Source organism: Poromitra crassiceps, assembly GCF_964638095.1.
Source record: "Poromitra crassiceps genome assembly, chromosome: 7".
Taxonomy (NCBI): Eukaryota; Metazoa; Chordata; class Actinopteri; order Beryciformes; family Melamphaidae; genus Poromitra; species Poromitra crassiceps.
Window position 1 is genome coordinate 5,649,580 of NC_139628.1, and position 23,694 is coordinate 5,673,273.

General features: G+C 46.2%; 1 protein-coding gene across 5 annotated transcripts in view; it reads right to left on the reverse strand.

Annotated features, from left to right (window-relative positions):
* Positions 1-16,408, reverse strand: part of LOC310780015 (protein NLRC3-like) — a 116,362-nt gene extending 99,954 nt beyond the window's left edge. For 2 of the 5 annotated variants that reach the window (XM_083640549.1, XM_083640544.1), the window contains exons 1-4: positions 13,395-13,514; positions 11,425-11,485; positions 6,843-6,918; positions 5,058-5,103 (exon numbers count right to left, since the gene is read on the reverse strand). The gene's annotated coding sequence lies outside the window, so the exon portion shown is untranslated. Of the gene's footprint in view, positions 1-5,057; positions 5,104-6,842; positions 6,919-8,537; positions 8,584-11,424; positions 11,486-13,394; positions 13,515-16,296 lie in introns of those variants that run through there. The other 3 variants (XM_083640545.1, XM_083640546.1, XM_083640547.1) reach the window with 3 other exon arrangements.
* Between the last annotated feature and the right edge of the window lie 7,286 nt (positions 16,409-23,694).

The following is a 23,694-nucleotide window of genomic DNA, read 5'->3' on the forward strand; positions in this document are numbered from 1 at the left end:
GCAGAGCGAGGCGAATGGCCTCCAGCTCCAAGACGTTTATGTGGCGACGCTTCTGAGCCTCCCACCGGCCGTTCGCCGACAGAAGCCCGCACACCGCACCCCAACCCCAGAGGGAGGCGTCGGTGCGAATCACTAACCTGAGCGGGACCGGGCCCAATCAAGTGCCCCTCGATAGGTAACGGGGGTCTGCCCATATGGCCAACGCCTGGCGGGCCTGACCTGTCATAGGCACCCTGCGATGACGGTCCCTGGCTGGATCCAAGCGCAACCCGAGGAACCAGATCTGGAACGGACGCATGTGTAGCCTCCCCAGAGGGAGCACATGCAGTGCCGAGGCCATCAGGCCCAACATGACTGTGCACTGGTGCACTGACACCGAGGAGCATAGACTTAATGTCCTCGCTGTCCGCACCGTGCGAGCCTGTCGCTCCCGCGAAAGGCGGGCTCGCATGGCCCGGGAGTTTAGCTCGAGCCCCAGGAAGATCGCCGTCTGCTCTGGGGCGAGGCAGCTCTTTTTCCAGTTCACCAGGAACCCTAAGGTTTGTAGGTGATCGGTCACCACCTTGGTATGTTTCATGGCACCAACCCTCGAGCCGGCCACAATAAGAGCGTCGTCGAGATAAAGGAAGATGCGAACCCCCCTCGCGCGGAGGGGGGCCAAGGCCGTCTCCACGCAAGCCGTGAAGGTTTGCGGGCTCAAAGACATGCCGAAAGGCAAGACACAGAACTCGTAAGCCTTCCCCAGGAAGGAGAACCTCAGGTATTTCCTGTGCCTCTTGACCACGTGGACATGGAAGAACGCATCTTTCAGGTCCACGGAAGTAAAGAAATCCCCCTGTCTCAACGCGTTGAAGAGGTGGGGAAGGAGAGCATTCGGAACGGGAACTTCCTCAGCGTCTTGTTGAGGCGCCGGAGGTCCAGAATTGGACGCATGGAGCCGTCCTTTTTGGGCACGACGAAGTACCTGTGGTAGAAACCCGAGCGCACCTATGCCTTGGGAACCGAGCGGATCGCCCCCTTGGCGAGCAGCGAAATGACCTCCTTGTGGAGTATGTCCAAGGACTCCCCTTCCACGGCCGTATCGTGGGTCCCGTCGAACCTGGGTGGGGCCCTGGCAAATTGCAGGGCGTAACCCTTCTGAAGGGTGCGCCGCAGCCACGGGGACGGGGAACACAGACGCTCCCAGGCCTCGGGCCTGTCGGGTCTGTTGTGACCAAAGGGGGCGGAACCCGCCCCCTTGGCCATGAGTATATTGTTGGGCACCGGGGGACCCGGTGCTTTGGTTGGGGAAGAAAAAGGGGGAGGCGGGACATAAGAGGCTAAGCCCCCCTGCCGGTTTCTTACGCGGGCTCCGCCTACTGACGTGCCCTGTGAGCGTGTTGAACCAGCGTAACCCCCCAGCCGTGCAGCTTTCGCCGGCTGGGGGGAGCAAGGAGGCAAGGCTCTCTTTCGACCGCCGCATGCGGACTCGTCCGCTCGTGCGGTCCCCAGGAGAGCTCCCGACCAACAATGGGCCCATGGCACCATCGATGGTGGGCTTGTCCCGGGGGCCTCTTGACGGCGGATGAGCGATCCTGGGAGAGCACCGGCGAGTGACGGGTTGGGTAGGCCCCTGCTGAGTCCCGGACCGAAGTTGAGCGCTGAGCTCCAACGACGGTGGGCTCATAGCCCCCCCCCCCTTCCCCAGGGAGGTGACTAAGTACGGGGCTGGTTACCCGCTCCCCGCGCACCCCCTCGCTTTGGGGGGCGGGGGCCGCGTACCCTGGCCTGCCGTGGGACCCATGCTGGGCCCACCGCGGCTGGGTGGGCGCGTCCATTAGGGGCGCCCTAGGCTGTGAGACTCGTACCCGCTGGCGTGGGGCGGTCCCGGAGGATGACTCTGTGCGCGCCTTGGGCGTGCAGCAGCCTCCTCTTATCCTGCTCAAGGATGGGTGAGAACAGAGAAGGCCATGACCTTCCCGCTGTTCTGCGCCAGGCAGTCTATCATACGCAAGGCGTAATCCGTGGCCATCCTGAGCTCTGTAAACAGCTCGGGGGCGGGGTCACCCTGCATCTCCCGCAGGAGCACCGCCTGGTAGTCCTGCAAGATGGCCAGGTTGTTGGTCATGGCGGCGGACTGCCCCGCCGCCAAGTACGCTTTTTCGGCCAACTTGGCTATAAGTTGGCACGCCTTAGAGGGCAACGTGGGCCTCACGGGGTTAGGGGCCAGGTGTCTGGCCACCATATCCTCGAGGGGAGGCATCGCGGCTAACGCAAGCTTATCCGCCCCTTCTAAGGCCGACCACGGAGCCATGCCCGCGCAGAGCGGCTTGGCCTCCTGAGGCTTTTCCCATCCTGACTGCACCGCGCGAACCACGTCTAAACAGACGGGCAGCAGGGGCTTCGGGCAGGGTGCCTGTGGTGCCTGGCGTGGCTGGAAATAGCACCCCAGCAACACTGATTCGGGGGGCGGAGGTGGTTCGGCCCGAGCGATGCCGAGCTTCGCCGCAGCCCTAGACATCACCCCCAGAAATTGCTTCTGATAGGGCTCGTTGAAGCTAGGTCCCTACCAGAGAGGTGACAGTGGTAGCGCGGTCCCATTCCTCTCCGCCTGACAACTCCCCTTGGGGGGCGTCCTGGGGGGGAATAATTATGGGGTCGTAGGGGAAGAGCCCCCCCTGTTGCAGCACAGGGTCGATGGGCTCATCCCCCCAGTTCAGGATCTGCTGCTCAGGTTGGACCGGGGAGCCCTGCTCGTCAGGCAACTCCTCCTCCACCGAGTGGTCAGACCCACCGCATGCGCCTCCCTCGGGAGGTGCATGGCTAAGCCGCAGGCCCACCTGGACAAAGAGCAACGCTCTTTCACGTAGCACGGCCAGGGTGAAGCCTTCGCAGGCCTGGCAGAAATCGGACTTCAGCAGGGCGTCAGTAGCATGGTTATGCCCGAGGCAAAACACACACTCCCTGTGGCGGTCCTGACTCGCCAAAGTAGCCTCACAGCTAACACAGCTCTTGGCTGTCTCCCCCTGTCTCATGGCTGCCGCCCGGTTCATTGTGCGAGTTCAGCAAAGCTAACCCGCCAACAAGCCCCGCCGACTGTACCAGAATTAGCGGGAGTTAACCGTGTAAGCTGACTAACAGTAGCTTGCAACGGTGAAGATGCTGGAGTGCTACAAGCTAGCTGCTAGCTGCACTGAGCCAACTAGCTAACTATCTATCTATCGTTACTCCAGCCGGAGTAACGCGCGCGCTCTAACACTAGTAGCCGGCACCTAAGTACCTAGCACACGGAAGCCAACCGCACGGGTGCAAAGCTAGCTATCTGTAACAACTGGGCTAATTAGCCTATTGTTCTAGTGCTAACGGTACAAAGCTATTTTGCACGTATGCAACCTAGCCTATCAGTTTTGAGTGCAGACCTGAGTCGGCGCTCAAGCCTATCAACAACGCTACCCCAGCCGGGGAAAACGTTTACATGAGTTGCACGGCGGCAGCTAATACAACAGTTAACTGTGAAAAAGACACCCTTAGCTTTGGATGGCTTGATCCGGCGCCGCTGGTGAAGAGTACAGGATCGGGTCCCCGAAGCCTGATTTATCCCGTCCACGCAAACCTCTTGAGGTGGGCAAATCAGCCGGAACGAGCCTAGTATCCAAGCTATGTTAAAGAGCGCTGACTCAGAGCTAACCACGGAGCTATGAAAACGACGTCCTCACACTGGCTGGAAGAAACGAAGAGTGGCGGACCCTGGGCTGACTGGACGTGACGTATTCACGTGGGTGAGGTGGGTGGCCCAGTCAGCCCCAGGGGGGCACCACGTCACCTAAGGGGGCGTGGTCGGTTTTAATGTAAAGTAATTTTTGGAGCAAAAATGACAGTCTTCCATAGTGCTGCGTACGCAGCGAACTAGGCACTAGTGAGAGCTTGAGTTCGAAGCGAAGTAAAACACATCACTCTCACGTGTTCTCTGTGAATTGCAAGTGTTTTTCAACCAATCATATTTTTTCATTAGATAAATTACCAAATAAATAAACGCCCACAGGGCGAATGTTTTTTTATCTGCCTACTCCACGCTGGGACCAGGGCCAGAGTGACTCGTCTGCATGGAGCTCTCCTTTCCATCAGTTCAGGTCACTGTTGTTGAAGCATTTTAAGCATATAAGAATATAATGAATGAAAAAATGAGCGCATAAGAAAAAACACATTTGATTGATATTTTATTCTAAAAAAAAAAATGAAAAATGAAAAAAAAAAAAAAAAAAAAAAAATTATAATATTTTTTTTAATATAAAATCCCCAATCTAAAAGAGGAGGACCATCCTCCTATGCCTCACTGGAAAAACCTCCTCTGGTGTACAGGATGAGTTTTTGTTTTGCCATCCTCTGCCAGCTCACACTACTGCAGAAGAAATATTCAAGGCTTTGAATAATTTCATTCTGGAGAGTCATATTGACTGCATGGGGCCACTGTTGTGGAATATGTACTGATGAGCGCTCATAAGGATTTATGCACACTGGGTGAGACAGCCTTGCCCACAGCTCAGCTGCTGCATGGCTTTGCCTGCTCCAGCACCAGGGTCACCCGCACGGGTGCTCCCCCTGAAAGTGTCAGCCCGATCACACGTAAAACGGCATAGCTGTGGCCAGCCAAATTTCTTTCCACAATTTCCACATTGCCATATATATATATATATATATATGGCACAAACGGGTCAGTGCTACATGTGACTGATTTTGTCAGAGCAGCTCACATATGTGTATTGTTACCTTTAACATTCATAATGTCAATACCATCGATCATCAAAATGGTTAGCAGCAGCATGAGAATACATGGAACGTCAACGACAACATCACCATATCATCGTCATAGAAAAGGTTTGTTGTGGCCCCAAAGTCACACATTGGGGAAATCATAGCACACTTAACCATAATTCTTCAACAAGCATCAAATGCACAATTGGAAAGACTTCATATAAAATCTTATTATAAGAATATATTATACAGTCACACAGTTACACAATACAATTCCACATGGTTCATGTATCAATCATGTGTAATGTTTCCTGTAGGATTCTTACCTGTTCAACTCACATCGATTAAGCCAAACAGACTCTCAGCCTTCGTCTGTAGAAGAGACACGGAGACTTCAGTCTGTGATCATTTGATCTGTGACTGCTGGCACGCCCTATCCTCCTAACTTCACTGCCAGGCTAGACACCAGTGTTGCCAGGTGGGGGAGGTTCCTGCCCAATTGGGTGGTTTATAATTTGATTGAGCATGTAAAAATTGGTTTGGGCAGGTGAACAAAATTTGGGCTGGTTTGAGATCAGTTTGGTGGTTTTCAATTGCGTACTCCATCCAATCAGTCACCATAACAGCCACATGCGGTCAGTCAGGGGGACTGCGTAAACCCTGTTGTGGGAGGAGATGATGTTTGTGTGCAATCAATCTGATCGTCTGTGAACCTCTGAGACTCTGGGGTTAAATGCTGGAGAAAATGTGGTCCTGTTTAAAGCTGAGATTATAGTCTATTTAAAATAAAAGAAGGAAAGTCAGGGTTTAGATAATGTAATTGGTACAGGGGGATGGGGGGGGGGCATGTTTTTGGGCATGTTTCTTCTTAAAAAATGTGGGGCTGTTTTTGAAAAGTTTTTGGGCTGGAAGCCATCCGTCTTTAACTGGCAACACTGCTAGAAGCCTCGGTATGCACTAAACCAGTCTGACAGAAACCACAGATCACATCAGGAGGCGCGTCTTTAATGTGTCAACAAGAGTGAAAAAAAGAGTATAACACAGAAATAGAATGCATGGAGCTGGGCCAATACCACCACATTTCACTATCAAATGGACTTTTTATCAGATTAAATGTGTAAATAGTTATTTTAGGCACCTGTGGGGTCAAACAGGGCAAAAAGCGTATATTCACACAGGTCATTCTTCGAGCAGTGGTTCAACCATGTGGTACCCTCTTGGGACCCTCTTGAGGACCACTTGCCTCTGACTCCTTGCTCAGTGATCCCGGTGTGGATCCTCTTGGACTTGGACTGCCTATGGACTGCCCATGCTCTCTTCCATTCCTAATAAGGCTTTGGTTTCTCCTGCATGCAGGGTCTAAGCTTTGGGTGCTGCTAGGCTGTGAGAGGCTGTCTTGCTGTCTTGTTTGAACTTGAGTTTGTCTGTGTGTGTTTCTTTGTTTACAACAAATATCTTGTTCAGAAAGATAAAAACAGATTTTGATTTTCTTCATAATGATGATGCACATAATTTGAGTTGGTTGTTTATGTATGAAACTTTTGGACTGGCTTGTTAGTTGGAAAAAGCTTGTAACATGAGAAAAAAAGCTCTTTATCAGGAAAAGGCAATGTAAAGAAAAACAAATGTATACAGTATGCATATATGTGGATATGTATGTAAGTATGTGTGTATATGTGTATGTACAGTCTGTACATACGTATGTGTATATATAATATACTTTGTTTATTTTTGTTTGTATATTGCGGTACAGCCAGATGTTTATACAGTATATATTTTGGTGTGATAGTGTCTTGTAATCCCATGTGGGATGGGCCAGAAATGGCATGACACGGAAATAAAAAAAACTACCTAACCAACTAACTAACAGCATTCTTTAGAGCTATCTTGGCTGAGGTTCAGGATCAGAGCACACCTCAGTCACCTCACCTTACCTCTGGCACTCCCCTGTCATCTCCCTTCAAGTAGCTACCTGTGTGCAGCATACCTACTGTAGTGCGCAAACTCATGGAGAGTGAAAAAGGTGAGATACCAGGGAGGGGTGGTCACACACAAAAACACAGAACTCATTCACTTCAGTGGCATATTTTGGGATCAAAAAGGTGACTCACCTACTCACCTAAAGGTGGTGTTTTTACGTGGCCCAGTTTCTCTCTCCTCGCCCTCTCTCTCTCTCTCTGCCCCCTCCTACCCCCACCAAAACACACACACACACACACACACACGCACGCACGCACGCTCACACACACACACACACACACACACACACACACACGCACACGCACACGCACACGCGCACACACACACACACATACATTACAGGACCATGGGGGCTGCCATCATGCCTGGGCGAAACTATATAGCTTGGTTTGCAAATCTAGGTGAAAATGCCAACAAAAGATGCCGCCAACAGCACCGGGCTAAAGGCAAACTAGTGGCAATGAAGGCTGAGTGTTGCCTCAGGTCTCCTGTGTCGGAGCCAAAAAGTTGCACTTGAACACCTGTAGAGTCTAAGGGCCCTATCGTTGTACGGCGCTATCGTTTGCGCTGCGTTTGGGCGCCTCTTATTGCTATCTTCCCAGAGTCTAAGCTATCGTCTGCCTCCACCGTCCAGTTTTGCGCTGTGATGACACAGGTGAGGGCGTGGGCCAGGCGTGTCGGTGGGCCTCTAGCCTATCATGTGTCTCGTGCAAGTGTCATTTAGCGCTGTGGGGAAGATACCGTCGGTATGTGCCGAGCGCAAAGAGAGGTTTGGGAGTTGCCCGTTCCAAAATAGGCGTTCCAGCGCAATGTCTTAGAAAAAATCGCCTTGGGTGCTCTCGATTTTAACGCCAGGAAAGAGCTGGTCTTGGCGCAAACGCAGACGTACGCCTGAGCGCAGACAGTCTCCATATCTCCGTGAGTGCAGGAAATCCTTGCTTGGATCCATTTACGCACGGCATGGATGTCACTCTCCACTCGCGCCTGCACACACTCTTCTCTCCTCGGAATGCCACGTTGATTTTCAACTATAGCCTACATTGCAGAAAAAACACACCTTGATATAAAAATGAGAATTTGTTTGTTATATATATGAATGATGAGTGTTGCGTTGCCTCAGGTCTCCTGTGTCGGAGCCAAAAAGTTGCACTTGAACACCTGCAGACTGTAGAGTCTAAGGGCTCTATCTTCCCCCTGGCCTTAGGCGCTAAACTGGCATTAAACACACAAAAAACACACTTTGCGCCTGCCTACCCGTGAGTCGGGAAGATAGCATCATGTTTTTATAGCATCATGTTTTAATGCCCCGAAATGCGCTTTACGCTGAAGAGGCGTGGCACAGTGCCAGAATAGGCCAGAATGGGCGTTTCGGCCTTAAATACCAGCCTAAAGCGATCTTCCCAACTGGCGTTCATTTTGCGGTTAGCGCTTTTCAAAACCAGGCCTTATTCAGTGCGTCCGAGATATAGCCAGTAACCTAGGCCTAGCTACTGCTAAAGTTAACTGTTGAAAATTCGATGTCTGGTTTTGTCACGAGTAGCCTACAGCTGAAGTCCCCTCGCCATCAAGCAGACAGTGACAGAAGCATGTTTCTTTATGTGCGCCAAGGGGAAAATGATCACTCTCTCTGCTGCTATCTCACTCTCTCTCCCCCTCTCTCTCTCACTGCCTCTCGCCCACGCATCAATGTCTGCCCCTATAGCGCACTGCAAACATCAGATCTGAAATGTAGGCTACACAACAGAATGACAGAACCATCACTATTTAAAATGTATATGTAGGCACTAGACAGGCACAATGACCGATGAAAAAAACATTTGTTATACCGTAGTTTTGAGCCCCTGTCATTCAGAGGCTGTTGCATCATCCTACCTGTTCAGTGGGGGAGAAGAAAAGGCAGCGAGAGAAAACAATATCATTCTGCCCAAACTTTCACCAATCTAATCTCATCATGACATCTAGGGATAGGCTATATTTTTCTAGCCCATGCATTTAGAACATTATTATCACTTTGCTCTTGCTATAGTGTCGCGTATTTACATGCTTGCTGTATTCAAACTGCAGTGAGATTTATTTGAGGAGCATATGGACAGACGGGGATGGAAGTGGGCAGAGAGGGAGGGGGGGAGCTCAGAGCACTTTGGTCAGGCTTTTCTGTCCGGACTGGATCGCTCCATGGAATGAGAGCTTGAAAGGGAAGAGTGTCATTGGTTTACAGCAGATCGGCAATGGCCACAGTTGTGAATAATTCTACGCTTAAAAATGCGTGGTTAAATGGTTAGCGCAGCGCAAACTGTCAGGAAAAATTAGGGAATGCGCCTGACCACGCCCACTAATAGCGCCGCACCGCGCAAATTTAAGACCAGGGGGAGGATAGAGCCCTAAGGCTATATGTTCACACAGCAAACCTTAGTGCTTGAATATGATTTTTTGCTCACATCAAATCTTTTGTGTGGCTGTTCACACAGACTTTTTAAAAGTGGCCCATATCAGTCTCCAGTGTGAACAGGAATGCAGAAGAACAACAATAACGTCACACGCAGCACACTGCTGTAATACGCAAACCCGGAAGAAGACAGCAGTACACATGGCGGTAGCTGACAATGTTGTTTCATCTGTTGATATCAGATGATAGCGAGGAGGAGGAGAAAGAGAGCAAAATTTTTAATGATGGCTTTCTGTGGAGCAACTTTGCTACTTCTTGCTTATAAGGTCTAAAACCTCACTGTCCCTCCACTGAGCTCCCTCGCAGCTGTCCTCCATGTTTGTAATCACGATCTGCCCCGCTTGTTGGTCCTCCCTCCTCCCGCCAGCGCAGAATAGTGACGAATGTCGCTCTGGAATGACGTAAAAGTCACATTGAAGCATTAAGTCAGATATGGGCCAGATGTCTGTTCACCGGAGTCACATTCCAAAACATCAGATTCAAATCTGATGTTTTTCCACATTTGAAAGTAGCCCAGGTCGTCTTTAAAAAGGTAACTTTCAATGTGACTTGTACGGTTCACACAGTCATGAAAAAGACTGACATGAGTCACTTAGGTGGAAAAATATTAGATTCAAGCACTAAGGATGGCTGTGTGAACATATAAATTGCCCGGGCTCAGTGTTGGGTCTAGGCTAGGTTGGCTACTATGATTTTGTGTGTGTGTGTGTGTGTGTGTGTGTGTGTGTGTGTGTGTGTGTGTGTGTGTATGTGTGTGTGTGTGTGTGTGTGTGTGTGTGTGTGTGTGTGTGTGTGTGTGTGTGTGTGTGTGTGTTTCCTTGTTTACAACATTCTTTGGAGCTATTTGCTGAGGTTTGTCGAGCAGCTCAGGCACTCCCCTGTCATTTTTTCCCTTTACAGGCAACCTGCCCAGCCTAGCTGGTTGTTCTTGTTTTATGTTCCCCAGTCTGTCTGTCTGTCTGTCTGTCTGTCTGTCTGTCTGTCTGTCTGTCTGTCTGTCTGTCTGTCTGTCTGTCTGTCTCTGTCTGTCTGTCTCTGTCTGTCTGTCTGTCTGTCTCTCGCTCTCTCTCTCAGTCTCTGTCTCTCTCTCCTCTGCTCACATCTGCAGAGCGGAAGACAGTTTGTGTCACTATAGTTTCAATGCCAGACCCCTGAGAGTTCTTCAGCTGATACTCTACTACGTTACTGCATGCTGCAGATCTCTCTCTGGTTCTCATACACTAGAGAGAGGGGGAGAGAGAAGCCACTTTCAGACATGAAGTCCGGGTCAGGTCAGGGTTGCTTGCCCTGAGCCTGACCCGAGCAATACGTGAAGTGTTCCCTTTCAGACATGAGGCATGTTGCTTTCATACATGTGGAGCACGTGCAGGTGTAGAGTAGAGAGCGGGAGGAGGTGGGTGTAATTGCCATGACGACACAATGGGGCATTGTAAAACTGAGCACAGCTGCACTTCATGCATGGAAGACATACTGTCTGATCATGTTTTTCCACAGTTTTAACCTGTCTCAATGTTAAAAATGTGTCAATTTGAGAATAAAATTACATAAAAAAGTATTTTATGAATTTAATATACACAAAATACAAGGTCTGAACTATTTGATGATGCAATGATGATACAAATGTCATCTTGTTTTTCTGGGTCCAGCCAAATACAAATTACAAAATACACAAATGTATTTGAAATACATATTTGAAATACATGTATTTAAAAATACTGCCCATCTCTGCCATCAGGTCACCCGCACGGGTGCTCTTTACACCTTCTGAAAGTTTCAGCCTGATCGCACGTAAAATAACATAGCCGTGGCCAGACAAAATACTGTTCACTCACTCACAGACGGACACTTCTCATTTTGAATAGTAGACATATGAAAGGGTCTTGAGTCAAATTTTATGGGGTGTGTTCATTTGCTGATAACCAGGTGAACCTTAAACTGCCACATTTTTAAATGAATTTGGCATCATCACTTTTCCCTCCATGCAATCAATGCAATGACAGTGGAAGTAGATGTTCTTTATGGCCGCAAAGAGAACAAGTGTTGGATATTATGCCACTATGGACACCATCTGCAAATAGCAGGTTCATGATTTGAAAGACTTTAGCAGTTTGTCTTGCAAAAGTCGACATTACAGTCATAACATACAACATGATCGTGTATTCATCTAACAATATTGTTTTCCTTTAACAGTACAGATAAAGACAGAAGTTTGTTCACATGTTGCCAGACAACAATCAGTAAACAAAGACAAATGCAGTCAGCATTACCTTGGAAGATGTTCTCCTGGTGAATTCACAGCATCAAGTCACAGAGACTTCCTTTCTTCATCTGTAGAGAAAGAGAGAGAGAGATAGACACTGCTTACTCTCCTTTGTCAGTCCTGGGTATCTGTGTTCATTTGATGTGAGGGTTCGACCTCATAACTTCAGGGTAAACAAGTCTCGTCTAGTCTGACACAAAAACGGTCTATCCTGAGGCCAGAAACCAAGGCAGAGACACCACAGATCAGTTCTATTGTGTATCCTCTAGATGGAGACATTAACCACATCATCGACCGTCAACTAAACAGCAGACAGGCACAGAGATGTGTAATGCATGGAGGAATAATTTATATTGGTTTACAATTCAATAACAGAGTGCAATTTGTCTGACAGCTGAACAGCTGCAATATCAAAACTCTTACTGAGCTGGATCTCAAATCTGTCTGACGTCACAAACAGCTGAATATCAAAACTCTTACGACATCACAAACAGCTGAATATCAAAACTCTTACTGAGGTGGATCTAAAATCTGTCTGACGTCACAAACAGCTGAATATCAAAACTCTTACGACATCACAAACAGCTGAATATCAAAACTCTTACTGAGGTGGATCTAAAATCTGTCTGACATCACAAACAGCTGAATATCAAAACTCTCATGACGTCACAAACAGCTGAATATCAAAACTCTTACGACATCACAAACAGCTGAATATCAAAACTCTTACTGAGCTGGATCTCAAATCTGTCTGACGTCACAAACAGCTGAATATCAAAACTCTCATGACGTCAGTCACATTGACACTGAAACACATTTTGACTTGTATACACTGTTGGAAAGTTGTAAATGTCATCTTTCAGGTGATATCAAAATGTCATTCAAGAACACTCTCGTCATAGATTTAACAGTTATGTTTGGCGTTGAAGGCTCCGCTCTTTACAGAAGATGCTCCTCCCTGAACCGGCCCAGCAGCATCAAGCTACGCCGAGCAGGGAGGGCCGCAATAATCTCCCATGGGGATACAAGATTCCAGAAAAATGTAAAGCCATAGTGAGTAAGAGCGGGAGCCTAAGCAAGACATGGAAACATGTTCACATTTTGAGCCATGCAGACTCTAGCACTAGAATACATGATTAGCCTTTGAGCCAAGCAGACTGAGCTATAAAGGTGGAGGCTTTGGGTGGTGGAGGCAAACCATTGCCAGCAGCAGCAGTGTGAAGCAGCATGGGTGGAGCAGATCAGCGTGAGAGAGGAGGCCGTATTTAAGCGGACCGCCTTATTGTGAGAATGGCTGTGGTTGGTGAATGAATGATTCAATCAGCGGCTGACAGCTGGATACAGCTCGGGCATCATAGCGTATGACTTCTGTGTCTCAAATGAACTAACGCGATGCTTCATTATCATGGTACTCTTTTGACAAAGTAAGCTAGTTTGTCACCCTACCTTCATGAGCTTCAAAACTATATTTAACATTGGACTTTCACAATAATCTTTACACAGAATGAAAGCCATGGCTTTATTTTGCTCAAATCTGGTGAAACCCCAAAACAGCCAAAATCTATACCCCCCCCCCCCCCCCCCCTAAAATCACATGTCTACACAAACGAGTCATTGCTACATGTGAGTGATTTTGTCAGAGCAGGTCACATATGTTTATTGTTACCTTTAACATTCATAATGTCAATACCATCGATCATCAAAATGGTTAGCAGCAGCATGAGAATACATGGAACGTCAAATACGACATCACCATATCATCGTCATAGAAAAGGTTTGTTGTGGCCCCAAAGTCACACATTGGGGAAATCATAGCACACTTAACCATAATTATTCACCAAGCATCAAATGCATAATTGGAAAGACTTCATATAAAATCTTATTATAAGAATATAGTATACAGTCACAAAGTTACCCAATACAATTCCACATGGTTCATGTATCAATCATGTGTAATGTTTCCTGTAGGATTCTTACCTGTTCAACTCACATCGATGAAGCCAAACAGACTCTCAGCCTTCGTCTGTAGAAGAGACACGGCGACTTCAGTCTGTGATCATTTGAGCTGTGACTGCTGGCATGCCCTATCCTCCTAACTTCACTGCCAAAGGCTAGAAACCAGTGTTGCCAGGTTGGGCAGGTTCCTGCCCAATTGGGTGGTTTATAATTTGATTGAGCATGTCAAAATTGGTTTGGGCAGGTGAACAAAATTTGGGCTGGTTTGAGATCAGTTTGGTGGTTTTCAATTGCGTACTCCATCCAATCAGTCACCATAACAGCCACATGCGGTCAGTCAGGGGGACTGCGTAAACCCTGTTGTGGGAGGAGATGATGTTTGTGTGCAATCAATCTGATCGTCTGTGAACCTCTGAGACTCTGGGGTTAAATGCTGGAGAAAATGTGGTCCTGTTTATAGCAAAGCTGAGATTATAGTCTATTTAAAATAAAAGAAGGAAAGTCAGGGTTTACATAGTGTAATTGGTACAGGGGGATGGGAGGGTGTGTGTTTTGGGCATGTTTCTTCTTAAAAAATGTGGGGCTGTTTTTGAACAGTTTTTGGGCTGGAAGCCATCCGTCTTTAACTGGCAACACTGCTAGAAGCGTATGCACTAAACCAGTCTGACCGAAACCACAGATCACATCAGGAGGTGTGTCTTTAATGTGTCAACAACAGTGAAAAAAAGAGTATAACACAGAAATAGAATGCATGGAGCTGGGCCAATATCACCACATTTCACTATCAAATGGACTTTTTATCAGATTAAATGTGTAAATAGTTATTTTAGACGCCTGTGCGGTCAAACACGGTAAAAAGCTTATATTCACACAGGTCATTCTTCTAGAGCTGGTTCCCAACCTGTGGTACAAGACCCTCTTGGGAGGACTGACCACTTGCCTCTGACCCTTTGCTCAGTGGTCCCGGTGTGGATCCACTTGGACTGCCCATGGACTGCCCATGCTCTCTTCCATTCCTAATAAGGCTTTGGTTTCTCCTGCATGCAGGGTCTAAGCTTTGGGTGCTGCTAGGCTGTGAGAGGCTGTCTTGCTGTCTTGTTTGAACTTGAGTTTGTCTGTGTGTGTTTCTTTGTTTACAACAAATATCTTGTTCAGAAAGATAAAAACAGATTTTGATTTTCTTCATAATGATGATGCACATAATTTGAGTTGGTTGTTTATGTATGAAACTTTTGGACTGGCTTGTTAGTTGGAAAAAGCTTGGGACATGAGAAAAAAAGCTCTTTATCAGGAAAAGGCAATGTAAAGAAAAACAAATGTATGTACAGTATGCATGTATGTGCATATGTATGTAAGTATGTGTGTATATGTGTATGTACAGTATGTACATACATATGTGTATATATTATATACTTTGTTTTTTGTTTTTTGTATTTTGGTGTGATAGTGTCTTGTAATCCCATGTGGGATGGGCCAGAAATGGCATGACACGGAAATAAAAAAAACGACCTAACTAACTAACTAACAACATTCTTTAGAGCTATCTTGGCTGAGGTTCAGGATCAGAGCACACCTCAGTCACCTGTGTGCAGCACAGTGTTGGGCACTCATTACTAAAAAAGTAATATATTACATATTACTCGTTACTATTTTCAAAAGTAATATTATTACTTTACTTATTACTCCATGCCAAAAGTAATTCGTTAGATACTCGTTATATTACTTTTCCGTTACATTCCACACAAATGGCAATAGGCCTTTTTCACTGCAGCGATTTTGTGTCTAAAAGGCAGGAGGTAACACAGGTGCACCAAGATGTTAATTAGGGCTTCCAACTTCCAGTCCATTTAGGTGTTCCAGTGCTGGAGCCTTAATTAGTTAGTTGGTTGCACCTGTGTATACTCTGTCTTCTAGACACAAATGGCCGTTGTGAAAAAGGCCCATGGCGTTTTTCTCATCAAAATGCAGACTTTGCGGTGCTAATGTGTGAACTAGGTCTATTATGTGCCGTTCCATTTAAACTAATCGCTTTGCCAGAGCACAGCTTCCTACAGAGATGCTTGATGAAGAGCACACCTGGCTCAAAGTGATGACTGACAAGATGCAATCTTTTGCAAACTCAATACGTATAGGCTACATCTTTGCTTAACAAGTTTGTGTCACAAATAACGTTAGCTCTGCAACATTAACATTAACCTGACAATAATAACAGCAATGTTTGATGTCCACCAACTTGTGAGTTTTTACGTTATCTCTGTATTTTAACAGTTTTCCGGTTTCTGTTGTGCTGTCCTCTCGTCTCGTAACGTTAATGTTAGGAAGTTTGAGCTCGTGTTTTTCACAGTGGAAAGAGTGTTAGTAGCCTACCTGTCCTGGACACCGTTTACATTTGACTTTGATGTTCAATCGTGTCACCTTTCTTCCCGACAAAAACAAAGTCATGGGAATATATCCAGCCATGGATTTTCCTCCTCTGCTCAGTCAGCAGGGCAGAGAGGGTGCTCTGAAGTGCTCTGCGGTGATGTCACCTTGTTTTGGGAGCGTTAAAAGCCATGCTGCTTGTGATCAGTGAATGCCGACTGCGTGTCATTTTGCAGCGCAGCGGCATCACAGAATGGACTCAACAAAAGATGTAACGACTAACGTAACGAGCTCGTTTATCTTGAAGTAACTGTAATATTATTACTTATATTCTATAGTAATTCGTTACACTACTCGTTACTTGGAAAAAGTAATATTATTACAGTAACGAGTAACTAGTAACTCGTTACTTCCCAACACTGGTGCAGCATACCTGTAGTGCGCAAACTCATGGAGAGTGAAAAAGGTGAGATACCAGGGAGGGGTGGTCACACACAAAAACACAGAACTCATTCACTTCAGTGGCTGATTTTGGGATCAAAAAGGTGACTCACCTACTCACCTAAAGGTGGTGTTTTTACGTGGCCCAGTTTCTCTCTCCTCGCCCTCTCTCTCTCTCTCTCCTCAAGTTGTTCAGTTGCACTTGAACAGCCTGTATGCTTGGTGGATTCATAGCTCCCCCCCTACCCCCACCAAACACACACACACACACACACACACACACACACACACACACACACACACACACACACACACACACACACACACACACACACACACACACACACACACACACACACACACACACACACACACACACAAAATCATAGTAGCCAACCTAGCCTAGACCCAACACTGAGCCCGGGCAATTTATATGTTCACACAGCCATCCTTAGTGCTTGAATCTAATATTTTTCCACCTAAGTGACTCATGTCAGTCTTTTTCATGACTGTGTGAACCGTACAAGTCACATTGAAAGTTACCTTTTTAAAGACGACCTGGGCTACTTTCAAATGTGGAAAAACATCAGATTTGAATCTGATGTTTTGGAATGTGACTCCGGTGAACAGACATCTGGCCCATATCACACACACACACACACACACACACACACACACACACACACACACACACACACACACGCACACACACACACACACACACACACACATACATTACAGGACCATGGGGGCTGCCATCATGCCTGGGAGAAACTATATAGCTTGGTTTGCAAATCTAGGTGAAAATGCCAACAAAAGATGCCGCCAACAGCACCGGGCTAAAGGCAAACTAGTGGCAATGAAGGCTGAGTGTTGCATTGCCTCAGGTCTCCTGTGTCGGAGCCAAAAAGTTGCACTTGAACAGCTGTAGAGTCTAAGGGCCCTATCGTTGTACAGCGCTATCGTTTGTGCTGCCTTTGCGCTGCGTTTGGGTGCCTCTTATTGCTATCTTCCCAGCGTCTAAGCTATCGTCTGCCTTCGCCGTCCAGTTTTGCGCTGTGATGACACAGGTGTAGGCGTGGGCCAGGCGTGTCGGTGGGCCTCTAGCCTATCATGTGTCTCGTGCAAGTGTCATTTAGCGCTGTGGGGAAGATACCGTCGGTATGTGCCGAGCGCAAAGAGAGGTTTGGGAGTTGCCCATTCCAAAATAGGCGTTGCAGCGCAATGTCTTACAAAAAATCGCCTTGGGTGCTCTCAATTTTAACGCCAGGAAAGAGCTGGTCTTAGCGCAAACGCAGACGTACGCCTGAGCGCAGACAGTCTCCACATCTCCGCCGCAGAGCCAGCTGGCTACGCCTCTTGACACGGTCTGGCTACGCCTCTTGACACGATCTGGCTACGCCTCTTGACACGGTCTGGTATACACATCACCCTTCAAAATAAAATACTCGTTATTTTTCTCTTGATTTAAAGAATTACAAGAACAATTATGCTTTCTATCTTCCACACTGAGCGTAGTTAGGCTCGTTTTCAACTCACCCAACACATTTTGTTTTTCATACTGTATATTTTATGGATTTGGAAAATGTTTCTAAATCATTTTTAAAGGTTGTAGACAGAGTAGAGTTTTGCTATACAGTATTTACATTTCTGTATAAAATATTTGGTCAAAATAATTACATTGTTCATTAAAAATTTAAATTTTTTACCTTCAATGAATATTCAAAATTTGACAGTTTCAAGTATAAATGGTGGTAGTGCATCAATGCTATATTTAATCCATAAATAAAAATAAATAATATAAAAATAAATAAATACATACATACATAAATACAAAATAAATGAATAAATAAAAATAAATAAATAATAGGCTACAAAAAATAAAAAATAAAAATACATAGCTAAAAAAAAAATGAATAAAGTCTCTGCCTTTATACACTGTTCTCAAACTTTTTCATGTCAAGGTCCCCTAAACTAAAACAAATTAGACCACATGGACCCTCATTCGATCATATTTGATCAGTCCCCCATCTGATATTAGATGTTTTATTAGGAGATAGTGTGTGGCACCCATGGCCAACATTCTGTCATTGTCAACACAAAAACAGCCCTATATTGCAGCAGACAGACAGACAGACAGACAGACGGGGATCACAGACAAAGCTGTCTGTAGCAGGGCTGAGCAAGTGGACCTGGCTGAAATATCAGTTCTGGAATGAAGGTGAGTAACGTTATTTCGGTATGTTTTATGTTTGTCATTTTTATGTTGTCCTCTCCATGTGGCCATGCTTGCAAACTTATATCAGCTATAACAGATGTGTATGTTACATTAATGTGCTTTCAACAGGTAGACAGACAGTCAATATCCTACTTTCCGACTTTCTGTCTGTCTGCTCGACTGTCTGCCTGTCTACCTGACTGACTGTTGTCAGACTGACTGCCTGTCTACCTGTCTGTCTGTCTGCCTGACTGTCTCACTGTCTGCCTGTCTACCTGACTGTCAGTGTCTGAACTGACTGTGTGTTTCACTGTCTGTCTACCTGACTGACTGATGTCTGTCTGTCACTGACTGACTGACTGTCTGTCAGACTGTCTACCTGACTGACTGACCGACCGTCTGTCTGTCTAATTGTCTGCCTGACTGTCTCACTGTCTGCCTGTCTATCAGACTGACTGCCTGTCTACCTGACTGTCTGTCTACCTGACTGACCGTCTGTCTGTCTCACTGTCTGCCTGACTCTCTCACTGTCTGCCTGTCTACCTGACTGACTGTCTCACTGTCTGCCTGACTGTCTGCCTGTCCCACTGTCTGTCAGTGTCTGAACTGACTGTGTGTTTCACTGTCTGCCTGTCTACCTGACTGACTGATGTCTGTCTGCCACTGACTGACTGACTGACTGACTGTCACACTGGATGTTATGTAATTTAGTGTATAGCTTTGTTGCTTTGAATTTGACATTAGGCCAGGCATGACAATCAAGGCCTCTTTTAGGGCTGTGACGTCTGACCCCTTTTGTTTTTGCCCATCCTTAGTCGCCAGCTTTCTCCACCGCCCAGCCACCGTCATGGTCTTCGTCACCAGTGTCCGGGCCGGCCTCCTGAAAGGTTCCGCCTGTGTCGTTGGTGTCCGGGCCATCGTCCAGGGTTGCTCCACCCTTCGGCCCTGCCTCCCGGACGCCCTCTACACCTGTTGTATGCCCTCTACACCAACGACACAGGCGGAACCTTTCAGGAGGCCGGCCCGGACACTGGTGACGAAGACCATGGCGGTGGCTGGGCGGTGGAGAAAGCTGGCGACTAAGGATGGGCAAAAACAAAAGGGGTCATACGTCACAGCCCTAAAAGAGGCCTTGATTGTCATGCCTGGCCTAATGTCAAATTCAAAGCAACAAAGCTATACACTAAATTACATAACATCCAGTGTGACAGTCAGTCAGTCAGTCAGTCAGTGGCAGACAGACATCAGTCAGTCAGGTAGACAGGCAGACAGTGAAACACACAGTCAGTTCAGACACTGACAGTGGGACAGGCAGACAATCAGGCAGACAGTGAGACAGTCAGTCAGGTAGACAGGCAGACAGTGAGACAGTCAGGCAGACAATTAGACAGACAGACGGTCGGTCAGTCAGTCAGTCAGGTAGACAGTCTGACAGACAGTCAGTCAGTCAGTGACAGACAGACATCAGTCAGTCAGGTAGACAGACAGTGAAACACACAGTCAGTTCAGACACTGACAGTCAGGTAGACAGGCAGACAGTGAGACAGTCAGGCAGACAGACAGACAGACAGGTAGACAGGTAGACAGGCAGTCAGTCTGACAACAGTCAGTCAGGTAGACAGGCAGACAGTGAGACAGTCGAGCAGACAGACAGAAAGTCGGAAAGTAGGATATTGACTGTCTGTCTACCTGTTGAAAGCACATTAATGTAACATACACATCTGTTATAGCTGATATAAGTTTGCAAGCATGGCCACATGGAGAGGACAACATAAAAATGACAAACATAAAACATACCGAAATAACGTTACTCACCTTCATTCCAGAACTGATATTTCAGCCAGGTCCACTTGCTCAGCCCTGTTACAGACAGCTTTGTCTGTGATCCCCGTCTGTCTGTCTGTCTGTCTGTCTGTCTCTGCTGCAATATAGGGCTGTTTTTGTGTTGACAATGACAGAATGTTGGCCATGGGTGCCACACACTATCTCCTAATAAAACATCTAATATCAGATGGGGGACCCTGATCAAATATGATCGAATGAGGGTCCATGTGGTCTAATTTGTTTTAGTTTAGGGGACCTTGACATGAAAAAGTTTGAGAACAGTGTATAAAGGCAGAGACCTTATTGATTTTTTTTTTAGCTATGTATTTTTATTTTTTATTTTTTGTAGCCTATTATTTATTTATTTTTATTTATTCATTTATTTTGTATTTATGTATGTATTTATTTATTTATTTTTATATTATTTATTTTTATTTATGGATTAAATATAGCATTGATGCACTACCACCATTTATACTTGAAACTGTCAAATTTTGAATATTCATTGAAGGTAAAAAAATTTAATTTTTAATGAACAATGTAATTATTTTGACCAAATATTTTATACAGAAATGTAAATACTGTATAGCAAAACTCTACTCTGTCTACAACCTTTAAAAATGATTTAGAAACATTTTCCAAATCCATAAAATATACAGTATGAAAAACAAAATGTGTTGGGTGAGTTGAAAACGAGCCTAACTACGCTCAGTGTGGAAGATAGAAAGCATAATTGTTCTTGTAATTCTTTAAATCAAGAGAAAAATAACGAGTATTTTATTTTGAAGGGTGATGTGTATACCAGACCGTGTCAAGAGGCGTAGCCAGATCGTGTCAAGAGGCGTAGCCAGACCGTGTCAAGAGGCATAGCCAGCTGGCTCTGCGGCGCTGCAATTAGATGATGTTGTCTCTGTGAGTGCAGGAAATCCTTGCTTGGATCCATTTACGCACGGCATGGATGTCACTCTCCACTCGTGCCTGCACACACTCTTCTCTCCTCGGAATGCCACGTTGATTTCCAACTATAGCCTACATTGCAGAAAAAACACACCTTGATATAAAAATGAGAATTCGTTTGTCATATCGTCGCTGTGCAATGAAAGCCACGTATCTCCAAATCGCCAACTGTTCAGGAAATGGGAAAAACCCCGTGCTCATAAAATACTGAACACCACGTTGTCATATTTGACACATGTCTTCATTGTAGACAGTTTATCGCTGAATGTGTCATTACATTATAAATATCTTACCTGAATAAGCTCAAATGCTGTTACAGGATAATCACACGGAGTCTGAAGCACTTTCTGCCGGCCAGACAGCAGCGTGTGGGAGCCTGCCTTTTAGAGCGCGCGCACGAGCCGCTGTGCTCCAGGCAGCGGGGACGCGCGGCGGAGCGCTTCACTCTGCCAAGCCGAGGAGAGTGCCTCTGTCATGGGTTGAGCAGTCCCGGAGTAACGTGACATTATTCTTGTCAGAAACAACTGCGATTTGCATACTTTAAATGAGTTTGCAGCCCAAGGACAACCCGAAAACACCTTATTGATCTATTTACGTCAGACGATGCCAGAATCACACAAAACCAAGCCGAACACAGCCGGCATTCGGGTCAGCAGCTGCCTGGTCACTTTTCTGGGGAAGTTCTCATGAGGTGGGGCGGAGCATGGAGGTCTGACTGTCACATACGTGATGTGATGGGCGGGTTTAGCATCCAATGGTGGTACGTGTTACATACTTTACCCAGTAAAACGTGTTTTTATTGGTCATTTAGACGCCAAAACCTGCCAGTAGATGGAGGAGAATGGATATATTCCATTTATATTCAAAAGTAAAAATCATAAAAAATGGACTTAGGTGGTTTTCATTGCACAGCGACGATATATATGAATGATGAGTGTTGCGTTGCCTCATGTCTCCTGTGTCGGAGCCAAAAAGTTGCACTTGAACACCTGCAGACTGTAGAGTCTAAGGGCTCTATCTTTTCCCCCTGGCCTTAGGCGCTAAACTGGCATTAAACACAAAAAAACACGCTTTGCGCCTGCCTACCCGTGAGTCGGGAATATAGCATCATGTTTTTAAAGCATCATGTTTTGATGCCCCGAAATGCGCTTTACGCTGAAGAGGCGTGGCACAGTGCCAGAATAGGCCAGAATGGGCGTTTAGGCCTTAAATACCAGCCTAAAGCGATCTTCCCAACTGGCGTTCATTTTGCGGTTAGCGCTTTTCAAAATCAGGCCTCATTCAGTGTGTCGGAGATATAGCCAGTAACCTAGGCCTAGCTACTGCAAAAGTTAACTGTTGAAAATTCGATGTCTGGTTTTGTCACGAGTAGCCTACAGCTGAAGTCCCCTCGCCATCAAGCAGACAGTGACAGAAGCATGTTTCTTTATGTGCGCCAAGGGGAAAATGATCACTCTCTCTGCCGCTATCTCACTCTCTCTCCCCCTCTCTCTCTCACTGCCTCTCGCCCACGCATCAATGTCTGCCCCTATAGCGCACTGCAAACATCAGATCTGAAATGTAGGCTACACAACAGAATGACAGAACCATCACTATTTAAAATGTATATGTAGGCACTAGACAGGCACAATGGCCGATGAAAAAAACGTTGTTATACCGTAGTGTTGAGCCCCTGTCATTCAGAGGCTGTTGCATCATCCTACCTGTTCAGTGGGGGAGAAGAAAAGGCAGCGAGAGAAAACAATATCATTCTGCCCAAACTTTCACCAATCTAATCTCATCATGACATCCAGGGATAGGCTATATTTTTCTATAGAAAAATGTGTCCATTTTAAAGTAAAATGCTTCAATCTGGTGCACTTTGAGAGCAAAATGAAGAGGCTACTAGATCTATAAAGAACTACATACATCATGTTAGATTAATATCCTCTTACTGTGCTGTTGCTTTAAAATGATCCAAAAAATAAATGTCTCCCCATATGATATAATTTATATTCTGCATACAGGTCACATGGCAGAATACTGCTCAATTAAATACAATGGCCCATCTACACAAACATCACTTACAGGGGAGTTACTTACCCATTATTATTATAGTTATCTCTCTTCTATAGCACACAGAGAGGAAGCAAATTGTTGCATTTCCGATCAACTGTCGCATTAAAACATCAATAACAGATTGATAGATCTGGGGACCATGGAATGAGAGCTTGAAAGGGAAGAGTGTCATTGGTTTACTGCAGATCGCCAATGGCCACAGTTGTGAATAATTCTACGCTTAAAAATGCGTGGTTAAATGGTTAGCGCCGCGCAATCAGGAAAAATTAGGGAATGCGCCTGACCACGCCCACTAATAGCGCTGCGCCGCGCAAATTTAAGACGAGGGGGAGAATAGAGCCCTAAGGCTATATGTTCACACAGCAAACCTTAGTGCTTGAATATGATTTTTTGCTGACATCAATTTTTTTGTGTGGCTGTTCACACAGACTTTTTAAAAGTGGCCCATATCAGACTCCAGTG